This window comes from Helianthus annuus, chromosome 13 (assembly GCF_002127325.2).
Source record: "Helianthus annuus cultivar XRQ/B chromosome 13, HanXRQr2.0-SUNRISE, whole genome shotgun sequence".
Lineage (NCBI taxonomy): Eukaryota > Viridiplantae > Streptophyta > Magnoliopsida > Asterales > Asteraceae > Helianthus > Helianthus annuus.
Genome location: NC_035445.2, coordinates 83,385,577 through 83,403,793, shown reverse-complemented (window position 1 = coordinate 83,403,793; position 18,217 = coordinate 83,385,577). Strand labels below are relative to the sequence as shown.

General features: G+C 34.8%; 2 long non-coding RNA genes across 2 annotated transcripts; both read right to left on the bottom strand.

Moving 5' to 3' along the window:
- Positions 1-3,716: 3,716 nt before the first annotated feature.
- On the bottom strand, positions 3,717-4,931 carry LOC110902877. The gene is made up of 3 exons (XR_002571484.2): positions 4,842-4,931; positions 4,659-4,735; positions 3,717-4,114 (listed from the first exon to the last, which is right to left on the bottom strand). It is a non-coding gene; the product is annotated as an uncharacterized LOC110902877 (long non-coding RNA).
- An 11,889-nt stretch (positions 4,932-16,820) lies between these two features.
- Positions 16,821-17,837, bottom strand: LOC110926879. Its single transcript, XR_002585422.2, has 2 exons — positions 17,761-17,837; positions 16,821-17,210 (listed from the first exon to the last, which is right to left on the bottom strand). It is a non-coding gene; the product is annotated as an uncharacterized LOC110926879 (long non-coding RNA).
- Positions 17,838-18,217: the final 380 nt, after the last annotated feature.

The window sequence follows — 18,217 nt, the reverse complement described above, 5'->3', positions numbered from 1 at the left end:
AATGGTTGGAGGACTTTGATTTGAAGCACATGATGATTTTCCTTTGTTATCAGATGAGCCCTCCGATGAATTGTCCGGTTTGAACCCTAGGCCAGTAGCAAATTCCTCAACATCAAGAGGTACACTGGGTTCATACCGGGGCATTTCCTCTTCATCGGGCATTTTGGTATAGTTGTTCATCAAAGGAGGTGGACACGCCTTATACCCAACTCCTTTCACGTTCCCTTTCAGTTGTTGAACGTCAATTATGTGATCAAGCACAAATCGGGAGTTGGAATAACTTTCCAATTTTTGCTTGATAGCATCATGCTCACATCTGGCAATGGCTAACTCCTTTTTGGTTTCCTCAACAAGATTAATATAATCGTTAATACTAACTTGTTTATGATAAACAACTTTGTTCAATTCGGAAACGCTTTTCTTTAGGGTTTCAATTACAGATTTAAAATCTTTTTCGTTTTGAGTTAACACCATGTTTGCCTCTTTGCACTTGGACAGTTCAATAACCAAACTTTGATTGTGACTATGAACCGTTTCAGATTCACGTTTCAATTCATCACATTTAAGTTTCATATCGGCACAATCACTACATATGCTAGGAGTTTTAGCTTGAACCTGACTTGTAGAATCTGTGACATTATCCACAAATGCAGTCTGAGAAGAGAAAGATCCACCTTCAGTGAGAATCTTCTCCATTTCGCTCGATGTAGCATCAGCTTTCTCGATCAAGTCAGATTTTTGACCTTTTGTCTCCTTGGCATCATCCGACAAATTATCAGCTTCAGAATCAGTTCTTTCGTCTAAATCTGATTTTTCATTGAAACCTGATTCTTCATCCGAGCTGCCACTATATCCTGAACTATCATCATTTCCCGAAGGTTCATCATCATTGACATTTTTGACAATTTCAGCATAGAATGCAGTTCTTGTTTGATCACCGTTTCCCAACTGTATGACCGTACCACAATCGACGCTTTGGTCAAATTGAGGTTTTGTTGTGGAAACTTGAGGTTGTGGTTGTGGCTGTGTTGGGGCAGGAATGCACGACCTCGGATCGAATTGAAGTTGTGAAACAGCAGAATCAGAACTAGAACTAGCTGACGGACCAAAACCCGGCAAATACATTTCTGTATTTTGAGTAGGTGTAATCCTTTTAGCTTTTTGAATTTCCACTTCGTTCTTTTGCTCCAACTTCTGAATGAATTCATAGATATTGATATTGACAGCATCTAAAACGCCCGTATGCTTTAAAAACTCTATGAATGGGCTCCACTTTGGAGGTAGAGCATTAGCAAAACGTGCTACCATTTCCTGTTGAGATGTAAGAATACCAGAATAACACATTTCACACATCAAATGATAATAACGAGTAGTCATATCATTTAGAGTTTCATTCTCTAAGAAATGAAATGATTCGAATTTCTTCTTCAACAGATCCTGGCGTGTCTTTCTAGTAGCTGCATATCCTTCTCCTCCCGCTACCAAAAGATTCTGCATGTTTTGATTTTGATTCGACACCATTGCCCATTGACTTGAACTTATTGACTGTTGTTGTTTAGGTATGGTACTCGTCATATACTCAGCCATCGACATCTGTTTCAGATCTGGTTGTGGATCCGTACTCCAATCCCAAGGACTTGTGCAACTCATTTTGATCAATTATATATATACCAAACCTACACACCACAAACTGTTAAAGTGTAAAACAGATATGAACTGAAAGATACAACCTGTTCGAAAGATCAATACTTGTTCGAATGATCAACAAGGTTCGAAAGATCCTTGTTGAGTTTCGAACCAAGACTTCGAAGGATTGACTTCGAAAGATTGATCACACGAAGGATCCTTATCTTTCGAAAGATGATTTCGAAAGATTCTCCTTATGTTTCGAACACAGGTCTCGAAAGATTCACAATGAAAGATCCTTATCTTTCGAGATGAATCCTTATCTTTCGGACAACCAACTTTCGAAAAGATTCCAACTACGAAGGATAACCCTTAGACTTCGAAAGACTACTCGAAGGATGCTTATCTTTCGAGCTGCCTTTGATCGAAAGATGTCGAAGGATATCTTTCGATGTCGAAGGATATCTTTCGAACGCTCTGACACACTGACAAAAAGTACGACAGGTTGGTGAAAAGTTGATGTGGTTGGTGAGCCAACTTTCGGCAGAAAGGATGGTTCTGTCAACAACTTTTTCACCAACTTTTTGACTTTCAAAAAGTTTACCCAAAATGGCAACCTTATCCTCAAGTTCAGTCACCGGAGACAAGCCGGAAGTATGGCCGGAAAAATCAAAGTTTCACAAACACGATTTTTATGTTACCCAAACCGACCCCGAACACTCCCGAAGGTTTAGAAGCCGTTTTTCAGTTTAGAAAAGCAAGAAAAACCACCAAAACGGGTGCTAAACCTAGTGTCCAAACACACCAAAGAACTTGAACAAACCGGTTTTAAACAAGGTAAAGAGCCAAGCTCTGATACCACTTGTAGGTCCCTTTTCTCGGAGGATCGAGAACAACCTAAACCTTGTTATACTAACCCACTAGCGAGTGCGGAATCCAAGCTAGTAGGCAAACCGGGATGAAGCAAGAACAAACACAAGAACACACAAAGTTCACCGATTAACACCACTGTATTAATACGTATGAAGGTTTACGGTTACAAGCACAATGTTTACAAAACCAAAGATGTAAACTCTCAAGTGTGTGTGTGTGTTTCCAGCAGAATGCTCTCAAGCTCTCTATCTCTTGTCTGTGTGCATCTATTAGTGTCTATCTAAACACAACACACTGCATGGGTATTTATACCCATACACAGCAGGTCTTGGTCGAAGGATCGATAGATGGTCCGAAGGATCATCTTTCGATGACAACAAGCTCGAATGATCAGCATGGACCTCGAAGGATCATCCTTCGAGGTCTAATGGTCGAACCATGGTCGAACCATATCTTTCGAGCACCTCGAAGGATCAATATTATCCTTCGAGGTTATCCTTCGAGACAGACTTTTATCTTTCTAAGTGTTTGACCAAGTCAATCCGGAGGATGGTTGACTTAGTCAACTTACAGACTTAGGACATCGTTTATATACAGACCGAATACAGACAAAGTACAGACACAAGTGCACCAACATTATTATTATTATTATTATTATTATTATTATTATTATCTAATCTAATATTTTCTTCAAAATAATATAAATATAAATATAATATTCAAACATAGATCATTGTGTAACTTTATCATCATACACGTATACACGTGAATATTAGCCATAAACTATAAAAAAATTAATACCATAGAGTCCCATGTTAACATAAACATTGTGTATCCTCATTATCCTCGTAGTCACTCTATCTATCGTGTACCGAGTATATTCATTAATTTTTTTGAAGATATAACTTTTTTTATTATCTTAACAGGTATATAAAATTAGATTTATTCAACACGTGTAATGCACAAAGTTTTTTTAAAGATATAACTAATTTTATTATTTACGATACAAAATTGCATATATTCAACCTGTATTTGTGTAATACATGGGGGTTTTTAAAAATAAAACTTTTTATAATTATTATTTGGTGTATAAAATTAGTTTTATTTAACTTGTGAAATACGGGGTTTTTTAATTATTTAATATATAAAATTATATTTATTCAAAAGGTCTAATACACGGGGTTCAAACCTAGTTCTATCATTAAAAAAAAGATAGCTAAAACTTTAATCAATAATCTTCAAGATTCATTTATGTGATTGTTATTCAACTAAAGCTAAAAAAACACTGGCTTGCACAAGAAAGTGTGGCAGAAACTTCATCTGCTTTTTGAATTGCACCATTACATAATGCTTGAACTATTACATAATGCTTGAACTACTGCTGCAACAAAGAGTCTTCTTATGATGCCGAGTCTTCTTATGATGCCTTGACATATATTCCACCCAAGTCTCCAATTTGTTTTCTTCTGAAGCATGCTTGCCATGAACAACAACCCACTTCACATCAAGATCACCCTAACTACCCGGGCGACGTAGGATGGCTAGCAACCACTTTTTTAGTAGTGTAAGTGGTTCTTTGAGTCAAATGAGCCTGATAAGATGAAGACTCGTTTCCCTAAAAAAATGAAATAACATAGAATGTTAAGTTGTTAAACCCTCATATGAAATGCTAGTTTGATTCAAGTTTTCTGCCTTATAGGGTACTTGTGTTTTCGATGACAATGTCATAGCCCACACAATTTTTTTTTAGTATAAACTTTGTACAAGTTGTATGCATATGAACCACTTGAAGCTTTATGTGTTATTGTAAAACCTCTTTTAAAAAACCTACCAAAAGAATCAAAATGAATCTTGATTCATATTACCAAAAAGTTAAACCCCAAAGCAAGGGCGTTAACATTTGTATCTTGGTCAAAATTCATTTTACATGAAACAAAAAAATAAAAAAAAAGCAACAAGACTATGGTTCTTAAAAATCATAAGGAATACGTTTGGTAAGATAGGCATATGAAATATTAAAAACCCCAAATCAAGCCCCAGAGAAATATATAGGAAATTATACCACAAATCAGCTCAAAATAAAAACGTTATTAAATTTAAATATATAGGAAATTAAAGCTTGTTAAAATGAATACAGAATTTAATGGATTAAAAGCTACCTGAGACGAAATTGTCTTCCGAAATCCTCTGAACAGCCAACAATCGTTCTTCAACACCCTAGGTGATGATACCGATTCTACATCACGAAAAAAAAACGAAAGACTGAAATAAAACCAGAACCAGTTTCTGATCAAACTAAAAACGATATTGATGAAAAGAATTTAAAATCAAATACCACTTACAGATAATTTTGCCATATCGAGAGGCCAGATTCATCAATCATAGGAGATAAAGCAGTAACCATCGATTATAATCTGACTGCTGCGGCCGCAGTCGATCTGTGGAAAATTAAGAATCTGACAAACGAATAACAAGTAATGGGGTTTTATAGTCAGTTTAACCTAGAATTCTAACCCAATTCTTTTTCATTTTAGCCCCTCCCTTTACTCCCATTTGTCTATTTCTATTAATCTAATCGTTCATATCTTAAAGTAGTAATATTATGTCTTAATTTTTTCACCTAATTGTCTTTATGTAGGTGAATAAACAGTTAATATTCGAAGAAGAAGGCGGCACGTTAGCGCAGTAAAAGAAACGTGCAAAGTAAGAAAAAAAAAAAACAGAGACTAGTTTGGAATGGAAGTTTCCGCAATGGGTTCATTTTTTTAGAATCGGAAAGCCATGTGGGAAAATATATAAGTTATTATAGATACACAAATTGTGCTTCGAATATTAAACAAAACAACGATGTAATTTTGTATTAGATCTAAAGAGGGAGTGATGTTCATTATTGCATGCGAACTATAACTCAATAGATGTTGCTACCGGTAAATGCATAGAAACATTTCACTTTGGTAGTTTATACATAACACTTTGATGTATTTAAATTTTCAGGATTTGTCATCCCAGTATCCCATTTTTAGATACGAAGTTACAAACCCTATGATCATTGCACATTGATTTTGTTATTTATGTGTATTTTTTCCTTTCGCTAGAAAAATTCGTTTTAAACTAGTTTGTAGTTCCCGATACAGATCGTCGGACTAAGATGATTTCTCGTTTCGGATGCCGTAACGAGTGCGGAATCCATGCTACGGCACAAACCGAGCGAGAGAAAGTATTACACGATAAAGATTCAACGTTAAACGGGTTCGTGTATTCGATCGAGTAGAGTTCGTTACAATATTTGATACAATCAACGCTTACAAAGCTCTCTCTCTCTCTCTACACTCTCTCTCTATAGCTCATGCAAGCTCTCTAAAACAAATGGCCTAACATGGTATTTATACTAAACAGTACATACAGACTATGCGAAGGTCCAAGATCTCATGCGAAGATGACATCTTGACCGAAGGTCTTTGTCATTCACCATCCGAAGGTGGCCATGTATATCTTCATGCGAAAGTGGATATGAAGTCACGAATGTTGTGCAGATGTTTTCATAGAAACTACAATTCATGACTTTATCATCATGATGTCATGATGATGATGTTGTTCTTGTATCTTCTCCACACACATCTCGTGTACGACGAGTTGAACCGACTAAGGAACGCCGTCGACTTCGGCCGTGACCCGAATGGTCTCGAACATCACTAGCGCCATCTACACAAAAGTGCATCAACATAGTTGCGTCACATTTATTTGTTCTGGCCTATTTTTGGTCAAACACAATTTTCTTCCATGAAATTTCAAGTGGACAAACAAAACCAAAGTGTCAATGCTAACAAGACAAAAAGAAAATTGTAAGCCAAGTTCTCACAAGTGTATATTGCTTGATCTTTATTTGTGATCTATATCCAGAGGTATTGCTTTTAATTTGTGTATCTTAGACGGTTCAGTATTACACAATCCATCCCTAAATTTGGGCGTTTTACTTGTTTGAAATATTCTTCCAAATCACTTTCTAAATATCCCAGACAAGTTTAAGTTGTAATTAATACGGGCCTTTATGTCAAAGATGCATGTTATTCAATCCTTTTGTGTTCTGATATTAAATTTAGTATAGTCTTTTGTAATTATTTCTAGAATTATTTTAAACTGAGGTATTAGAGCGGATTATGATTAAATTGATTTAACCATCTATAATTCAACTTTGCTCATTACTTGTTTTGTGAATTCAACCGGAGATGAAAATTTGCTGCAACTATGGAGGAACTAATTGGTTTGTTGTGATTATCCTTTTATCCATCAAAACCTCACACAACTTCATTCCTAAATCAAAAAGTCCAGAATGTGTTAATGAGTTTAGACCAATAGCTTCTGTAATGTCTTGTACAAAGCATTAGAGATACTGAGAGAGTGAGTTATGCACTTACATAAAAGTTTATCATAGTTAAAGTAAAAGATACATGTTCATACCTTTCTAGTGGTGTTTGTCGTCTCATTCTCATTTGATTTGATTAGTTTTGATGTAAAGTCTAGACAGAATAGCTAACTGGGTTAGAAAACAACAAACCGAATCGGGTTGGTTGGTTGGGTTTTGACAGTTTGAATTGTTTTTGTTCTCAAAAACATTAGTATGTAGTAAATTTTTAAATCATAAAGATGATTGTAGGACATATACATATCTACATATTCTAAAAAAGAAATTTGTATGCATATTATATATATGTGTGTGCATGTATGAGTCGTTTTACATGGTCGGTTCCATGTTCCAAAGTGAATTGTTAGAACCATTGACCCCGAACTATGAAGCTTGGATCGCAAACCGACCAACTACTAGGAGTATCAGCACTATTACTATTAGGAGGAGATTACTTGTAACTAAAGTTATTTGTCTGTTGATCACTGATTTTGTTAATTCTTAGACTTGTTTGTTTCATGAGCAAATGTCTTGTCTGAATGATTCAGACATTTTCCTCTGAATGGGTAAACCTTATATTGAGTCTGAATGGTTAAGACCTCTTATCTGAATTGGTCAGACATTTGCCTCTAAATGGTTAAGCATTATACTAGCTCTTAACGGTTAAGACCTCTTAGTAGTTTAACACTTAATGGTTAAGATCTCTTACTGGTTCAACACTTACTCATTCAGAGGTTGCCAAAAAGCCCCTTAGCCAATTCAGAATTACACAGCCCATCCCTAAATTTGGGGGTTTTTACTTGTTTGAAATGTTCGACCAAATCCCTTGCTAAATATCTTAGAAAAGTTTAAGTTGTAATTAATACAGGTTTTTACATCAAAGATGCATGCTATTCCATCCTTTGTAGTTACATGCTACATTCAATCCTCTCTATGCTCTGATATTAAATTATCTTTTGCAATTATTTCTTGAATATTTTTTTAAACTGCTGATATTTTTTTCAATTGCTTTAAGCAACTAAAATTCAACTTTTCTCATTACATGTTTTGTGAATTCAACTAGAGAGGTAAATTTGCTGCTTCTATGAAGTGACCATTGTTCTCTATAATTAGATAACAATCAATTTCCATTTCATTCCTAAATCAAAATGTCCAGATTATGTTAATGAGTTTAGACCACTAGCGTGCTGTAATATCTTGTACAAAGTATTAGCAAGGTTATTTGTAACTTGTGGTAACATTGATTTCGAGGACAATGTTTCTTTATGGGAAATCGAGTTGTAATATACGAAATTTAGAAACCCTAAAATTATAAACATCAAGTAACTATAAATTAATGAATTTAATATGTCATGTAATTGATTAAATGAATATGAACAAATAAACAAACACTTCATAAATGTATATTATAAAAAAGTATATTGTGTTTTAATAATAATGGAAATATGATTATCTAGTTTAAATAGATTACTAAACTTTTATGTTTATTAAAATTCACTTTAAAACATAGTAAAAGTACATCTGATAACGCATATAGACTGGGTTTTTAATACTTCAATATTCTTTTAATATGTTTTTAAGTAAAAAAGAAAAAAAAAGACTATTTTACCCTGATGTGTTTCCTGAAGAACTCCCTGGTTTACCCCCACATCGTTAGGTGGAATTTCAGATCGACCTCATGCCAGGAGCAGCCCCGATTGCTCGCGCTCCTTATCGTCTTGCGTCAAGAGAGTTACAGGAGTTGTCGAATCAACTCCAGGAGCTGTTGGATAGGGGTTTTATCCGACCTAGCTCTTCACCTTGGGGAGCCCCTGTGTTGTTTGTGAAGAAGAAGAATGGGTCCTTTCGGATGTGTATAGATTACCGCGAGCTCAACAAGGTGACAATCAAGAATCGTTATCCTTTGCCACGTATCGACGACCTGTTTGACCAGCTGCAAGGGTCAAGTTATTATTCCAAGATCGACTTAAAGTCGGGTTATCATCAGGTACGAGTCAGAGAGGAGGATGTTCCCAGGACGGCTTTTCGGATGCGGTATGGCCACTATGAGTTTTTGGTTATGCCGTTTGGATTGACCAATACACCAGCGGTCTTTATGGATCTTATGAACCGCGTGTGCAAGCCGTATCTCGACAACTTTGTTATTATTTTGATCGAGGACATCTTGATCTACTTAAAGAGCAAGGAAGACCACGAGCGACATCTGCGTCTTATCTTGGAGCTCCTGAGGATGGAGCAGCTCTACGCGAAGTTTTCGAAGTGTGATTTCTGGATTCGGGAAGTACACTTTCTTGGGCATATAGTTAACGAGATGGGTATACATGTGGATCCTGCTAGGAACGATACTATTAGGAATTGGGCGGCACCAAAGAATCCTTCGGAGGTGCGACAATTTCTTGGTCTTGCAGGGTACTATCGTCGGTTTATTCAGGATTTCTCAAAAATCGCTCAACCGCTCACCTCCTTGACAAAGAAGAACGTTGTTTATTCTTGGGGAACGAAACAGGAGGACGCTTTCCAGCTTTTGAAACAGAAATTATGCAGCGCGCCGATTTTATCTGTACCAGAGGGTACCGAGGATTTTGTGGTTAATTGTGATGCTTCTATTTAGGGCCTCGGCTGCGTGTTGATGCAGCGCGACAAAGTGATAGCATATGCTTCTCGATCGTTGAAGGTGCACGAGAAAAATTATACGACTCATGACATGGAGTTAGGAGCTGTGGTTTTCGCGTTGAAGATCTGGAGGCACTATCTGTACGGTACCAAATGCACCATCTACACCGATCACAGAAGCCTTCAGCATATCTTCGACCAGAAAGAATTGAATATGCGGCAACGGCGTTGGATAGAGCTTTTGAACGATTATGAGTGTGATATCAAGTATCATCCAGGTAAAGCTAATGTAGTAGCTGATGCACTTAGCCGAAAGGAGACGAAGCCTAAATGGGTTCGCACATTGCAACTCACTATTCATTCGAACCTTCCTGATAAGATTCGTACGGCTCAGATTGAGGCGTTAAAGGAAGAAAACATTGAAGCTGAGGGTTTGCGAGGTATGAAAAGGCAGCTCGAACAGAGATCTGATGGCATCTATTATATTATGGAAAGAGTATGGATTCCTCTGTTTGGTGATCTCAGAAAACTTGTGATGGATGAAGCGCACAAGTCACGATACTCTATTCATCCGGGATCAGATAAGATGTATCAGGATTTTAAAGTTTTGTATTGGTGGCCGAATATGAAAGCTATCATCGCCACATATGTGAGTAAATGCTTGACTTGTGCTAAAGTCAAAGCAGAGCATCAGAAGCTCTCGGGTCTACTTCAGCAGCCAGAGATACCCACGTGGAAGTGGGAGTAGATCGCCATGGATTTCGTTACAGGGTTACCCAGGACTCAGGCTGGAAATGATACTATTTGGGTGATTGTTGACCGTCTCACGAAGTCAGCGCATTTTCTGGCAATCAGGGAAACAGATAAGTTTTCACAGCTTGCAGCAGTTTATCTTAAGGAGGTGGTTTCTAGGCACGGGGTGCCAACTTCTATCATCTCAGACCGAGATCCGCGTTTCACTTCTGAATTATGGCAGTCAATGCATAAATCGTTCGGTTCACAACTCGATATGAGTACTGCTTATCACCCACAAATGGATGGTCAGAGTGAGCGCACCATTCAGACGCTTGAAGACATGCTGCGGGCATGTGTGATTGATTTTGGGAAAGGATGGGAGAAACACTTGCCATTGATAGAGTTCTCCTACAACAACAGCTACCACACTAGTATTCAGGCAGCTCCGTTCGAAGCATTGTATGGGCGGAAATGCCGTTCTCCTCTCTGTTGGGCTGAGGTGGGTGACAGCCAGATCACAGGTCCTGAGCTTGTACTTGAAACCTCAGAAATGATTATTCAGATCAGAAACTGTATGGCAGTAGCGCGTGATCGTCAGAAAAGCTACGCCGACAAGCGCAGAAAACCTTTGGAGTTCGAAGTTAATGATCGTGTTATGTTGAAAGTTTCGCCGTGGAAGGGTGTCGTACGCTTTGGGAAGCTCGGGAAGCTCCATCCGCGTTATGTTGGGCCGTTTAGAATTTTGGAGCGTATCGGTAAAGTCAAGTCGCTTACAAGCTTGATTTACCTGCTGAGTTGGGTAATGTTCACGATGTTTTCCATGTCTCGCAGTTGAAGAAGTGTTTGTCTGATGAAACATTGATTGTGCTGTTTCAAGAGTTGAAGATCGACGACAAATTACAGTTTGTCGAAGAGCCTATTGAGATCATGGATCGGGAGGTCAAGATGCGTAAACATAGCCGTATCCCGATTGTTAGAGTTCGTTGGAACTCACGACGTGGACCGGAGTTCACATGGGAGCGTAAGGATCAAATGAAGCTTAAATATCCTCAACTTTTCCCTGAAGATAAGTCTAAACCTGGTAAACCTGGTGAATTTCATGACGAAATTCCTTTTCAAGTTGGGGATGATGTGGCACCCGAGCAAACTCCGCAACAATCCCGATCTCTCACTTCGTTCCTTGTGCTTACTTGTCAAATTTCGGGACGAAATTTCTTTCAAGTCGGGGATGATGTGACAATCTGAACTTTCAAGGTGATTCTCATTTAACTTCGTGGCACTTAACTCATATCACTATTGTTCACATTTCACTACACGATGTCAATGCGTATATGCTGGTAAACCATTAAACCCGTTTAAATTACATGGCACCACTAGGATTAATTGATTGTGAGTTCATTATATTAAATACCATGTTAAATACTAAAAGTTCGTTATGTTAAATACCATGTTAAATACTAAAAGCCTACATTATTTAAATGTACACCTTAGTCAACAATGTGCACACAAGATGGTTACGTACACTTGGCCCAAATGACTAGTGATAACATCTTATTCGGCCCAAATAGAACCCAAAGGAAGCCCACTTCTGGCCGAGTGATCTTCTGATGTACGTATATACGCATGACCCATGTAATCCATCATTGTTACAAAATACACAATCACACAAAAACCCTAATATACGTCTAGCCTCCTTCCTGTACGATCGGCAACGGCCATTCTTCCTCATCCGAGACACCTTGAACTCTCGTATTAAGCACCCTATATTCTGGTTAGTATAATTGATCATTCTGTTAATTTGCTTGATGTTTTGTTGCGGCCATGATTCACTACTTGAACTCTCTTGATGCTAGTGATGAATTAGAACGCCCGTGTTATAACTTAACTACAGTCAAATAAAATATATGTTGGTAACACAAAGGTTAACGAGGCATAGCAGTGGCCGATGATAATGAGTATATATGTGTTTAGAATGTGTTGTATTAGTCGAATCGCATGATTTGCTTTATGTCGTATGCACAAGATTTGATCCGGTTTGGGTGGGAACAAGAAGTATGTGGGGGCGTACATGTATATTAGGACATGATTAACATGTTCCAGCAATAAATCCATGAGGAAACTGTGATCCGTTTGTGGTTATGTGTCGATATAGTAATGATAATTAATGTGTAGCAAAATTGACTCAGGACTTTACAATCTCATAGTGATAATCACATGCATAGGCTCAAGGTATAAGGATTATAAATGATGTTCTGCAAACGGTTGTGTGTTAAGGTCAAGTGGGTCGCACACATAAATAGATAATATATTGTTTTGGACTATGATTTGTATTAATCCCTTGATTTTTGGGCTGTGAATGGGGGGGGGGGCTTAACTGTTTGTGCCGGGTAGAAAGGATAGTGTTTGGGCCTTGTAAATAGGTGTGCGTAAATACTTGAGTGGGCCTACGATGTTAAGGACAGTGAGTTCAAATGTTTCTTGTGTGTTCCTTGTTTAGATAAATTGATACACATGGTTATTCATGCAAGAGTAATAGGAGCTGTTGAGTTGTAAAACTGTTACTCGAGCTAGGGACTTGAGTAGGGAATGTGTTTTTGATGTGAATAATCGCAATGTGTTGAGAGATGTTCAAGTCTAATGTCAGTACACTATTTGTGAAACATGTGACGGATATAAATGTGGAACTGATTGATATGTGTAATATGATAGGGCTTGACTAATCATTGTGTGAAACGTGTAATTAATTCTACCGAGCAAAACTAAGGTGAGTTCACTACTTTTGAGCATGAGTCCCGGTGGTTGGGACAGTCAGTGGATATCCCGGGGAGGGATAAGTCTTTTAGGTAAAACTGGTATATTGGATAATATTCTCATTCTATCATTCTTAAGTCCCATCTTTTGTTACCGGGGAAGTAACGGGGTATTAGTTGGTAGCGCTACTTAGGTTTGGCACCCTCACACCGTACCGGGGAGGACGGTTGTGAACTAATTACCCAGTCGGGCCCAGTGCTTTGATAGGAGCACTGAGGAAAGGGCAAATCATACAACAGGAGCTGTCTTGTTTATCATCGAGATATTATCAATATTTCTTTTGCAATTGTTAATGAACTGGAATAATCACTTGGTAACAAACATTTTCATGAACTGTGAACTCGTCAGCTTTGCCTGATACACTTGTTGCATGCTCGCAGGTCATTAGGTATCTTGGATCTGGAAACTTGCTGTCTGGAGGAGCAGGAGTGGTCATGGGGTGACTAGAGGGACTCATGTGATTATTGTCACTATTATACATTGGTTTTTGAATAACTTAACTTTAGTTTATTACTTGCTTCCGCTGAACATACTAGTTTACATTTAAACTCGTGATTGGTGTTTTCTTTATTAAAACTTGAGAATTTTATTTTGAAAACTTGTATGGTTCCTTGTAATTAGTGGCTCCCTGTCGGGACGTCACACGCCTAACGGGGACACTCCCTAGGTGGTAATTTGGGGTTGTGAGAGTCCCTATGGTTTTATATTTGCCAGTTTCATCCAAATATCATCAACTTAACAAAAAAAAAATAAAAAAATAAACTAAGTTAGTGGTTTGGATGAAAATGGCAAAAAGTTACAAACGTTGGGGGCTATTTAGCACAAAAGTGTCATTTTGGACGAAAATAGCAAACCTGCCCAAACCTCAGGGACGATTTTGGCAATTAACTCTAGTATATTTAATATCGTTCTTTTCTTTTCATCCAATTGTCCTCGTATAGTTTAATTATATTAATCCAGTTGTCCATATCTACAATTTAATATTAACAAAAAATGAAAACGCCATTACAAAACTAAACCAAAAGATAAAAATTTATCATTAAAGAGAATAGATAATCATCACTTTTCATTATCAACATAAAAATTCAAAATCTATCATAACATGTTTAAAGGATTAGATAAAAACTATTTTTTATTATTAATCTACAAACATGTATAATCTTCTATCTATATAATAAAAGAAACCACATGTCACACTCATTGGAGACATCTATTTTTTAGTTTTCCCACATATCTATTCTACCTAATTATCAATAATTAATTTAATTTAATTTAAAGATAAATTATACAATTGGATTTAATATAAATTTAATTATTAATTTTACACTCCTATCTTAACTTCATAAAAACAATTCGCATACGAGATAACATAATATTTTGAAATTTTCATCAGATTTAATATTTATCCTTGAAATCTAATTTAATTAAAAGATAAATTATACAATTGAATTTAATATAAATTTAATTATTAATTATAACCTAAGAAAATAGGTTTTACATTTATTTAACGCAACAAATTTTAATATTCGTTGATGTAACAAATATTACCATACAATGTTTTTTGTCATTTTTTAGAATTTTCATTTGCACCTATTTTTGTTGAGTTTATCATATGCCTCTCAACTTTAGTAGTAATATGATTAGCCATTAATCTTAACAATTTTGTTTGGTTTTCATTCTTTATACTTTATTATAATTACTATTTGACCCTCAATTTTAGTTTTCCCTTTTACACTTTATTGTAATTACTATTAGATTCAAAACTTTTAGTTTTTTTTTACTTATTTATTTTCGTTTCTTTTTAGTTTTTTCTCAAGGTAATGTTTTTTTAACTTGCGTATGTTCCGTCGCAAGTAGGTTATTTTACTCACGTTCTGAGGTATTTGTTTTTATGATTATAATGAGTGTCGATACCATTATGGATTGAACCATCAGATTTGATTATTTATCCTTGATATCTAATTTAATTAAAAGATAAATTATATAATTGAATTTAATATAAATTTAACTAGGATACAACCCCGTGTATTACACGGGTTGAATAAAATAAATATAGTTAATAATAAAGATTAAAATATTATAAAATAAATTTGTGATAACATATTGTCGATTTTTTAATAAAAGTAATAAAATTGAATAATAAAATCTGAAAGAGAGTGAAATAAGAGGGAAAATAAATCTTCGGCTAACTAAGTTATAACATATGACACAAAATAATAATAATAATGATAATAACAACAACAAAAACATTGTAAATAAAATAAATTACCTCTAGAATATAAAAGAAAACCGTCACCTTAAGAATTTTCATAAAATTGTTATGAAATCTATAAATTAATCAAATAAATTCATTTAGGAAATATCTAATATAACTTCTAATAAGTTAATGCCAGATGTCAACACATCATTTAGTTTATTTATTTCTTTTTATATTTGAGGGTTTGTCACCGAAATAATATATGGAATTTGTATGAAATATATATAAACAAAACAAAATATTTTTGTGTTACACGGGAATAGGTATTATACAAAATCGTAGCCATCCTTTATTTTTTGTGTAATATATCTGTAAACACATTTTTAAATTATGTTAAATTCATTGCATAAGATATCTCACCTATGCAACGCATCCTCTCAGTTTCAGAAGATTACAAATTCAATGTCATGATTTTATATCATCTTTCTTAAAGCCAAATTTATATGTAAAGAATGCATAAAATAAAAAAAAACTTATCTATAATTATAATTTATCACTTATCAATTACAAAACATATAAATTATATTTAAACTAAAAAATCCGTAAAACATAAAATAAAACTTACCTGTATGGCTCATTTTGTGAAAAGAAAATTACATATTTATTAGAGATAGAAGATCATGAGTAATTTAAGGATATTAACTAAATTAGAGATAAATAAATCAGTGGGAAAACAACTCTGAGGATGCATAGAAATGCGACACGTGTCACAAAACAGGTTTCTTTTATTATATAGTATAGATATTAATTTTACACTCATATCTTAACTTCATAAAAACAATTACGAGATAATATAATATTTTGAAATTTTCATTAGATTTAATTATTTATCCTTGAAATCTAATATTATGTTATTCAATTAATATAAACATAATATAGTCACAAATTTCAAATCACCGTTTAGCAATCCTTCAATATTATTATTATTATTATTATTATTGTTATTATTATTATTATTATCTAATCTAATATTTTCTTTAAAATAATATAAATATAAATATAATATTCAAACATAGATCATTGTGTAACTTTATCATCATACACGTGAATATTAGCCATAAACTATAAAAAAATTAATACCATAGAGTCCCATGTTAACATAAACATTGTGTATCCTCATTATCCTCGCAGTCACTCTATCTATCGTGTACCGAGTATATTCATTAGTTTTTTTTGAAGATATAACTTTTTTTATTATCTTAACAGGTATATAAAATTAGATTTATTCAACACGTGTAATGCACAAAGTTTTTTTAAAGATATAACTAATTTTATTATTTACCATACAAAATTGCATATATTCAACCTGTATTTGTGTAATACATGGGGGTTTTTAAAAATAAAACTTTTTATAATTATTATTTGGTGTATAAAATTAGTTTTATTTAACTTGTGAAATACGGGGTTTTTTAATTATTTAATATATAAAATTATATTTATTTAACAGGTCTAATACACGGGGTTCAAACCTAGTTCTATCATTAAAAAAAAGATAGCTAAAACTTTAATCAATAATCTTCAAGATTCATTTATGTGATTGTTATTCAACTAAAGCTAAAAAACACTGGCTTGCACAAGAAAGTGTGGCAGAAACTTCATCTGCTTTTTGAATTGCACCATTACATAATGCTTGAACTATTACATAATGCTTGAACTACTGCTGCAACAAAGAGTCTTCTTATGATGCCGAGTCTTCTTATGATGCCTTGACATATATTCCACCCAAGTCTCCAATTTGTTTTCTTCTGAAGCATGCTTGCCATGAACAACAACCCACTTCACATCAAGATCACCCTAACTACCCGGGCGACGTAGATGGCTAGCAACCACTTTTTTAGTAGTGTAAGTGGTTCTTTGAGTCAAATGAGCCTGATAAGATGAAGACTCGTTTCCCTAAAAAATGAAATAACATAGAATGTTAAGTTGTTAAGCCCTCACATGAAATGCTAGTTTGATTCAAGTTTTCTGCCTTATACGGTACTTGTGTTTTCGATGACAATGTCATAGCCCACACAATTTTTTTTAGTATAAACTTTGTACAAGTTGTATGCATATGAACCACTTGAAGCTTTATGTGTTATTGTAAAACCTCTTTTAAAAAACCTACCAAAAGAATCAAAATGAATCTTGATTCACATTACCAAAAAGTTAAACCGCAAAGCAAGGGCGTTAACATTTGTATCTTGGTCAAAATTCATTTTACATGAAACAAAAAAATAAAAAAAAGCAACAAGACTATGGTTCTTAAAAATCATAAGGAATACGTTTGGTAAGATAGGCAAATGAAATATTAAAAACCCCAAATCAAGCCCCAGAGAAATATATAGGAAATTATAGATCCACAAATCAGCTCAAAATTCAAATAAAAACGTTATTAAATTTAAATATATAGGAAATTAAAGCTTGTTAAAATGAATACAGAATTTAATGGATTAAAAGCTACCTGAGACGAAATTGTCTTCCGAAATCCTCTGAACAGCCAACAATCGTTCTTCAACACCCTGCATGATGATACCGATTCTACATCACGAAAAAAAAAACGAAAGACTGAAATAAAACCAGAACCAGTTTCTGATCAAAGTAAAAACGATATTGATGAAAAGAATTTAAAATCAAATACCACTTACAGATGATTTTGCCATATCCAGAGGCCAGATTCATCAATCATAGGAGATAAAGCAGTAACCATCGATTGTAATCTGACTGCTGCGGCCGCAGTCGATCTGTGGAAAATTAAGAATCTGACAAACGAATAACAAGTAATGGGGTTTTATAGTCAGTTTAACCTAGAATTCTAACCCAATTCTTTTTCATTTTAGCCCCTCCCTTTACTCCCATTTGTCTATTTCTATTAATCTATTCGTTCATATCTTAAAGTAGTAATATTATGTCTTAATTTT